Genomic DNA, 10,248 nt, shown 5'->3' with positions numbered 1-10,248 from the left:
ATAACTGAGAACAGGACTAGAATAAAAAAAGTCACTCAAATGTTGAGCTTTATTTTGTGACTAAATATGTCTTTTTATATCTATTTATTTTATTTGAATAATGTGGTAAATTTATTTAGGTCACATCAACAATAATGAGAAATAAACAGCCCCTAGCTCCTTAAAAGACAATAAGACAAAAAGGAAACAACAAAGAAAAAAATTGAACCTCATTTTGCACGTGGTCTTTGTATACTGTGGTGCTTTGTAATTGTGGATTATGTGCTATCACATAAATTTGGGCTCAAATTACAAGGACTACTGGAAGAAATTTTCAAAATCTAGAGCAGCTAACACAGCTGTGCAGTTGTTTGTGGGTTTCACTACAGTAGCAGCTGGGCATAAACTGTACAAAGGAAATAATTCTTCTGCTTTGCAGGCAAGAATGTGATGAAAAGCATACTTTTATCTTGTTAGATGAAATAAGAAAACCACACTTTAAAAGCTTACTAAACGATCATCCCTTTAAAGAACAGTACCATTTTTAAGGCACTCTAGATAATTCAAGTCTTTCATCCCCCCACAACCATTACTGCCAGTCACAAATCATTGCCAAGTGAATTTCCAGTTCTTTTTGATGTTTCAAATGGCTTAGGAGTAACACCAACAATAATTCAAGTTGTTGAGAATATTTAATTTAGAATACGCAAACAAATCAGATTCAACTCCATAGCGTAACCTTTAGGAAAAATGAATTAAGGAATATGGCATGTCCTTTGTAATTTAATATTAGACATGATGGCAAAATGCCGGAAACAGACTCTGCAAGAAGGAAACAGAAGTCTTTGATAAGATATATTAAAGATTACCTAGGGACAAGTAATTTTACCTACATTTTCTATTATATGATAGCATATTTTTGTCTGCTAATCAGAGACTCAGAAAGATTTTTAATTATTATATGAAAAATGAATCATCATGAATGAATGAAATCAGGGAGTAAATGGCTCAGGAGCTGGATGGTTCTTTTAAATATTCTCATTATTTTGAATGATCTGGTATTTTTGTATGTGTGGAATTATGAATGTATTTTATATCTGGGCAGGAAAGTTTGATTATTAGATCATTGTCTGATACTCAATGTCAGGAACCTAACCTGAGTCAGAATGGTAAATATGTGTGTGTGTGTGTGTGTGTGTGTGTGTGTGTGTGTGTGTGTGTGTGTGTGTGTGTGTGCGCACGTGTGTGTGTGTGCACGTGCGCACGTGTATGCCTGCAAATCTGTATTTAGAAGGATGAATCTTATTTCTCTCAAGGTATATACTTAATTGTATTAGTTATACTACATTACTGACAGCAGATAAAGGTAATTAACATTTTGGGCCATATGTTTATGTTTCTATGATTGCATGAACAAACTAAAAAGTTATGTTTGGGGTATGATTTTTGTGGAAGGTCAGTAGAAAATATAAACATTTGGAATCTTGAGAAAGGTACAATGGCAATTATTTCAGTGTAGATCAGTTTTAGACAACACTTGAAAGGATATGTAATCCTATATGAAAATGCAACATTTATTGATTTTCCAAAGCTACACTATTCTATAAATTTGTAGGAAATTTAAATTATGGAAACATAAAAGTAATGTGATTGTTTATTGCATACAGTTTTACACTTTAGTTTTGTCAAATCAAACTACCATTTATTTCTACTGTATAGGAAGGAAAACCCTAAATATTAGAGTTTGTGCCATATTTGACATTGGGAAGGTCTGTCTGTATCAATGTTTATTTCTTTTGTTTCTGCTTTCCTATTCATAGCTCTGTTTCTCATAGTATTCTAAGGACTTTTTCTTTCTCCCAATTTGGGCTTGAACATACCTCATATTCTCTGTTTGTTAACAATAATCAGTCTACCATTTGAACCATGTCTCCAGCCCAGAAATTTTTATCGTTAATTGGAGATAGTATTCATGAATTTTCCTACTAGCCTGAAAAGCATTATCCCCCATGTCTCATCCTTCTTAATCACTAGCATTGTAGAGATGAGTCATGGACCCCAAGAGTCAATGACTTTTCATGTCTTATAGATTCCACATTTGTTATTAATTGTAATAACACACTACCACAGATTGGGTAGCATTAACACTGTAAATACATTGCCTCTGAGTTGGTGGAACTAAAACTCCAAGATCAGAGTTGGCTTCTTCAGAGTCCTCTTTCCTTGGAATATTCAAGGCCTTCTGCTTTTCTTGGAGGAGACTTCAACTTAAATGCTACCTTTGAGATTCTGTTTCCAAATGCAGTCACTTTCTAAGGAAATGGATTTTTTATCTTTAGTGTGATTTCATTGGGACAGTATCCAACACATAACATATTAGTTAACGGATAGGAGAAAAGCTCTGATAGGAAATTATTTGGTTTGGGCATGGAAGTTATGGCATATTTTTTAAAAAATACCAAAAGAGGTAAAGGTTTTATTAGAGCTTGTAAAAAGTGTGTGAAATCTTGACCTTAGACATGCCAAATTCTTGCCCTGTCACACACTTAAATGCCTAGCAGTGCTGGAAGATTGAACCCAAAACTCTATACTTGTGAAACAGCATCTCTACTACTGCCATAACTGCAGAATGTAATTTGATTGCTTATTTTCAGGTACTATCACCATGCCTGGGCGTGCTTGAACAAGCAAAACACATTGCACCCAGCAAATGGTTAGAGTTTCTGAAACTTTTTTTGTCTGTGCTTGCCTGGAACTGGAATTCTCTAATCTATGTTTTCCAGGCAGATAATATTACAGGTTTGAGCCACTTTATCCAGTAAAAATATACAATTTCAAAATATCTTGATATTGCCTATATTTGTGCTTAACATATATAGCTAACCTTCATTTTCTCCCTCTTTTGTTTAGTACTCTGAGTTGAAAACATTGGCTTTCTTGATATACTTGGCTTCGTTTTCAATGGAATCCTATCAGAATCAAAAAAAGTCCTAAAAGTTTATGTTAAAAATCATGGAAAAGAAGGTTTCAGGTTGGAAAAAAAAACACTGATCCTTAAGTTATAAATGCAGTATATTTACAGGGTTAGTCAATGCTTTCTGAAGTATGAGAAGAGAAGGAAGGCAGAAATGTGAACGATGTCAGGTCTCTGTAGAAATTCTGTAGTTGTCACTTCATGTTATCTTCCTTCCTTAAAGCTTGCTTTATTAAAAGCCTCTGGGTGTATATTGGTTGGACTGATTGGTAACCTTACCTAGGAAATGAAGCTGGTTTTAGAAGGCAGATTGTGTGGTAAATAAAGGAATGATGAGAATGAGCACAGATATTGTCACAGAATGAGCTGACCAGTTTCAGCTTCTGAACAGAATAACAAAGCAAAGTTTCAAGTATATTTATCCACATTGGAATATATATATAGAGAGAGAGAGAATACAGAATATATAGATATAGATAGATAGATATGTAGATAGATAGACAGACAGATAGATAGATAGATAGATAGATAGATAGATAGATAGATAGATAGATAGATAGATAGATAGATAGATAGATAGATAGATAGATAGATATAGATAAATAGATAGAGATAGATAGATAGATAGATAGATAGATAGATAGATAGATAGATAGATAGATAGATAGATAGATAGATAGATAGATAGATAGATAGATAGATAGATAGATAGATAGATAGATAGATAGATAGATAGATAGGTAGATACATGTACATATAAATATATATACATACATGAAAAAGTAAATCTCCAGTAGAATATAGAAAAACTTGGCATGACAAATATTAAACTATATCAAACTGATTGCAGGAAAGGTACAGTAAATATCAATAGTTTAGCATAGATTTTGCATACATTTTGTAAAGGCTGAACATTCTTTATTATAAACTTTACAAATATCCATATTATGTTTTAAGGGTTTTTTTTACTGTGAAAATACAATAAAGAGGGGTTAAAATTACATGGGCAAGGTAATGAGTATATTTCTTATCAAGCATTGTTGCCTCCTCCTTTGTTTCCCCTTACCATCCCTACCTATCTCCCCTACCCCGCTCCCCACTCCTGTGCCAAAGTTGTAAAGTTCGTTTTTCTACATAACGTCTTGTACATCTCACTGTTGCAATAGGTCCATCTGTATCCCTATTTAAACAATTTGTTTGTTCCCTTCCCCACACACACACACAAATTATACCATCATCAAATACAATGGAAACAGGGTTACTTTTTTTTAATATATTGTAGTAAGAGCATCTACACAATGCTGGAAATTGGAATTACACAAAATATGCAACATGGTTAGGCACTGGTAGTTCAAGGATGTAATCTTAGCTAGTTAAGAGATTGAGATCCGAAGATCACTGTTCAAAGCCAGCCTAAGTAGGAAACTTCATTAGATTCTCATCTCCAATTAACCACCAGGGGAAATGGAGTTCAGTTCAGATTGTATGTCAAGCTCTGGCCTAGAACACAAAAGCACCATCCAGGTCCTGAGTTTAAGCCCTAGGACTAACAGAAACAAAAACACAAAATACAATATGGAGTTAGATATTTTATAATGAAGCACATTTTAATATATTCTACATTGTTAGAAAGACTAGACTTCTGTGTTAGCTTAATAACCTACCATAATAATGATATTGTCCATTTATTAAGCAGCTTACTCAGATTTACAAGTTCGAAGGTTTCAGGGTATGTTCAGTTGGTTTTATTGCTTTGGTGGCCTGTGACAAGACAATGTGAAAGTGGAGAGTATGTCAAAGAGAAAAGTTTTTGACTTAGAATGATTAAAGATAAAAGAAGAAAGAAGATGAGAGTCTATGTTCTCATGGGTTTCACTCTGAAGAACTTAATCTCCAGAGGAAATATTCAGGTATTCTCAGGAAATGGTAAATCATTTTTCTTTAACACAGGTCTTTCTGGGGCATTCTAAATTCAAATGGCAACATCTTCACCAATGATGATGACTTGTCCAGGGGTGGAAGCAGCTAGATATTACTATAAATTCAAGTCAGATCTCAGCAGACAATATTTTATGGAATTCCTATTAAAATATTTCCTTGCAGACTGCCTGGGTCTTTATACTACACGTGTTTGTATGTGTGTATGTGTGTATTTGAATAAATATATAGCAACTGTTGGCAATGAAGATGGATATGTGTTTCTTTTATCAAAGAAACAAACATATGAAATGGTAGCCTTTATATATAAAACCTTAATAGTAACAATAAAATTAATATTATTACTATTATTATTTTTTGATGGCTGTAGGGCTTGAACTCTGGGTCTGGGCATTGTCCCTCAGCTCTGCAGCTCAAGGCTAGCACTCTACTACTTGAGCAACAGTGCCACTTCACATTTTCTGAACCTTTAGTTGGAGATAAGGGTCTCACAGACTTTCCTGCCTGGACTGGCTTTGAACAGAGAACCTCAATTCTCAGCCTCCTTAGTAGCTAGGATTACAGGTGTGAGCCACTGGCACCCGGCAGTAAAGTTATTTTGAAAAAGAAAAAAATCCCACAATTGTATACTGAAAAAAAATCACAATCTGGCAAGTGTATCTCTAATGTTGTTATGTCAAGTAACCATAGGCAGCAATCATTTTTAGATCTCACTATGCCCTGTCCAATGCCAGATAATATTTCATTAATTTACTTTAATTTTTCATAACAAAGTTCATTATGAATGCCCAACAGCACAATTTTCTAGTGAACATAAAGAATTCTTCAACATATTTATTTCAACAAACAGCATTTTGTGCTTGGTTGGTTTGTTTTTGTTTTTGTTTTTGTTTTTAATTTTGCCAGCACTGGGGGCTTGAAATCAGGGCCTGGGCACTCTCCCTAAGCTTCTCTTGCTCTAGGCTAGCACACTACCAATTGAGCCACAGCACCACTTCCAGTTTTTCTGCTTACATCATACTGAGGAATCAAATCAAGTGTATCATGCATGCTAGGCCAGCATTCTACCACTAACCACATACCCAGTCATTGGGTCCTGGTATATTTCCCCTTCTAGATTAATAGAAACATTCCAGGTTCCGAACTTGAAGCTGATCCTTGCCATCCAACAACATCACATTCTTGTGAATAGCACTAGCTGGCCTCATGAGCATAGCAGCCAGCTGGAGCTCAGCTATCTGATGGCCTTGGCCTCCAACAATGCAATCATTTCTGTGCACAGACTGAAAACTGTTATAGGAAATTTTGATTTATTCCATCCTATTCTCAGCTAGTTGCCATTCTCAGCTTTGTATGTTTTAAATTCTGTTAGACATTTATTACTCTTTCCTGCCATTCTCAAAAGTAACATATATGTTTTACTTTAAAGTTCATCAAACATGCAAAAATGTTAATGTAGTTGCTATCCACCAGTGGCTCATGTTTTAAAAACCTAGCTACTTTAGAGGTCAAAAAGTGAGGATTCAGGTTTAAATCATCCCATGCAGAAAAATCTGAGATATTTCTCCAATTAAGAAACCAAAATCGAGAAGTGGAGATGTGGCTCAAGTGGTAGTGTCAGCTTTGAGCAAAAAGACTAAGCAAGAATAATAGGTCGACTTCTAACTCCATTATTTACTCATGGAACACACACACACACACACACACACACACACACACACACACACACACACACACACACACACACACACACACACACACACACAGAGTCAACATTCTCCTAGACTCCCCTTCTTGAACAATATTCAATGCCATTAACTGAATGCAAGTTTTCTCCAAATTCTTATAGTAGGGATTGAACTACATTTGTATTTATGATAATGTATTTTTTGTACTTTTTGTTTTGCAATTTTTTGTACTAATGTGAGAGAACAGTGTTTTGTGAAGACTAACAGAAATCAATGTGTTGGTAAATAGGTAGGTGACAAGTAGACTGAAAGATGCAGATAATACCACTTGAAATTTTATTTCTCCAAATTTAAATATATATACATATGTATGTATTTATAATTTCTGCCAAGATTTTATTTCCATTAACAATGATCTATTTGTTCCATTACATAAATTTAACATAGTGTGCTTCATAGTAGATTAATATTTTTAGAATTTCTTTCACTTGGAGACCAGGTTCTGCAGTGTAGACCAAGCTTTCCTCAATTCCTTATTCTCCTGAGTATTGGCTGGCATTACCATGTGGTTGCATAGTACCATGTCCAGCTATATTGTTTACATTTTGTCCAGTAGAATATTACTGTGAACAGCTTTAAGCCATATATCTTAAGTATGAATGGATTTCTTGCAGAAAATGTAATAAATAAAGTTACTGAGTGAAGCCAATTATGGTAGGCATGCCTGTAATCCCAGCACCCAGGAGGATTGTAAGTTTAAGAGCAGCCTGAGCTACACAGCAAGTCCCTTTTAAAACAAAAAAAAACAACAACTGGTGAACTTGGAAGAGGGAAAGTATTATTAAGTGGGATGATAGGAACATACAAAATTTAGTGTGTGTGTGTGTGTGTGTGTGTGTGTGTGTGTGTGTGTGTGTGTGTGTGTGTGTGTGTGTGTGCTTGTGTTGATCCTAGGGCTTGAACTAAGGGTCTGGGCACTGTTCCTGAGGTTTATGCTAAGTCTAGCACTCTACCACTTGAACCAAACTCCACCTCAAGCTTTTTTAGAGCTCATTGGAGATGAGTCTGCTCCAGTTTCCTGTCCAGGCTTAGAACCTTTTGTAAGTAAGATTACAGGAGTGAGTCTGTAGTAGTTGTTGTATTACTGTTAAGTAATATAGTAAACATCATGCCAGTTTATACTCCTTCCAGCAGTGTTTGAGTGTTGAACACACACCTAAAATAAAACCCGCTCCATGTTTGATGACATCCAGATCTCATAATCCCGTGATATAAGTATTGTTATGCTCACTTTACCTGTGAAGAATTTGAGATCCAGAGAGTTTAGTTAATTTTGAGTCCCCAGCTAGTATACAGTGGAGCCTGTATTCAAGCCCAACTAGGTCTGTTTATTTCAGAAAACATAGAGTCTTCATGTGTTCTAGTCAACATGTGTTCTAGCAAGTACTGCTCATTGCAAGTACAGTTCTGTTCCTGAAAGATTACCTTTCTCTCTCTTTAACTGTTTGCACCCCCTTTCATAAGCTAGGGAAAGCACAAGTGATGAGAAAAGCCATTTTTTGAAGGGGAAATTGATGATGGGGTTTGAACTTGGTATCACATACATATTAGTCTGATCTTCCATTTGGGTTATGCCTCCAGCACTATATTTCTGTTTTTTCTTTTGTATTATTATTATCAAGGTGAGTTACACAGAGGTTACAGTCATATAAGTCAGGTCAGGATACATTTCTTTTTTGAAATGTCACTCCTTCCCTTGCTCTCTCAATTTTTCTCTCTCACTGGTTTGGTTTTATTAACTTCCTCCTTCTCCTCCTCCTCCTTCTGCCCAGGGAGGAAGGCTTTTATGCTAGACCTTCAAGTTGAACAAAGAATAATTCTTCTACCTCAGACTACATGTCCAGGCTATACATACCAAAGAAAGCTAAGGACAAGAGATTAGTCTGACTTGGGAACAATGCAGATCACAAACATGAATTCCACGTAAACAGAAATGAAAAGAAATTTTTCTTTATTCATATAATACAATAAAAAACACTACTTTTCTCATTATCACTTAATTGTGGTTATATGTTCTTAGTACTAGCTTCTTGAAAGTCCTAAAAAAACACTTTGACATGAACTCAGAAGTTCTGTTAGTATCAGCTTGAGATTTTTATGAAAAAACCTTTTTTAATTTTTATATTTCTAAAAATCAATTTTATTATAAAGATGCTGTACAGAGGGGTTACATTTACATGATTAAGTAACACTTCTCATTGAACATTGGTACCTACTCCAGTGTTTTTCACCCTCTGTCCCTTCCCTCCACTCCCCCCCTTACATTGTAAAGTTAATTTCTGCCATAGTGTACTGTGAGTATCATTGTTGCAATGGGTCACCTTTTGTACTTCTTTCAGCATTTTGTTATTTCCCTTCCCTTCTCCCAATCAGATAAAGGCATATACAGGACTTTTCACACACTAGGGATTTTCACACACTGAGCTATGCTACACAGAATGCTTGAGACTAAAGGTGAGGTAAATGATGTCATTGTCCCATTCATCTACATCTCTTGCTAACATATGCATATACTGTGGTGTTGACATGCTTATTTTGTGTATGAGAGCTTTGAGTATGGGGCGTGAATTCAGGACCTAAATACTGTCCCTTAGCTTTTGTATGTGATGCTAGCACTCTACCAGTTGAAGCACAGCTCAGCTTTCTTTTAATTTAATCTTACAGGAGGTAAGAGTCTTTTTTGCTCAGTTGTCTTTGAACTGAGTTCCTCATATCTCAGCGTTCTGAGTAGCTAGTTTTACAGGCCTGAGCTTCCAGTGCCTAGCTTTTCATTACTACTTTCACAAGCTACATGCTCACACACATTTCATTCAAAAATCTCAGTTTAACCCCTGCTTTCACTATATTTGATGTCGGTATAATTTGTAGAGGAGATGGGGAAAAACAAGTCGTTTAAGCATACAGGTGGAGCCGGGCGCTGGTGGCTCACGCCTGTAATCCTAGCTACTCAGGAGGCTGAGATCTGAGGATCGCGGTTCAAAGCCAGCCCGGGCAGGAGAGACAGTGAGACTCCTATCTCCAATAAACCACCAGAAAACCAGAAGTGGCGCTGTAGCTCAAGTGGTAGAGTGCTCTCCTTGAGCTGAAGAGCTGAGGGACAGCGCCCAGGCCCAGAGTTCAAGCCCCACGACCGACAAAAAAAAAAAAAAGAATACAGGTGGACCTGTTGCTACAATGAGAAGTACAAGTTGTCATGTCAAAAACGAACTTTACAACTTTGGTGCGGGGGGGGGGGGGATTGGGGGAGCAAGGGGAGACTGGGAAGTGATATGAAGGGTAAACAAAGGAGGAGGCTGCAATGCTTGATAAGAAATGTACTCATTATCTTGCCCATGTAATTGTAACCCCTCTGTACAATATGTGCACAAAAAATAAAAACAAAAAACCAAAAATCTCACTATTCAGGCTGACTGACAAGTTGTGAGGAAAGATGGTTGAATGAATAAGTTACCAAATAGGCCTCTAGCCCTATTAACATCATTCTAGTCAGTGACTTAGCTTTCAGTGAGTGAGTACATATTTCCACTTTCACTCTTCCTTTTTTAACTGGAACTCAGTGAAATGTTTTTGATGCATCTTTTAAATGTTATCTCCCAAACAGAAGATACT

The sequence above is a fragment of the Dipodomys merriami genome, unplaced genomic scaffold (assembly GCF_024711535.1).
Source record: "Dipodomys merriami isolate MVZ:Mamm:240054 unplaced genomic scaffold, mDipMer1.0.p SCAF_1275, whole genome shotgun sequence".
NCBI lineage: Eukaryota > Metazoa > Chordata > Mammalia > Rodentia > Heteromyidae > Dipodomys > Dipodomys merriami.
This window is presented reverse-complemented; position numbering follows the sequence as displayed.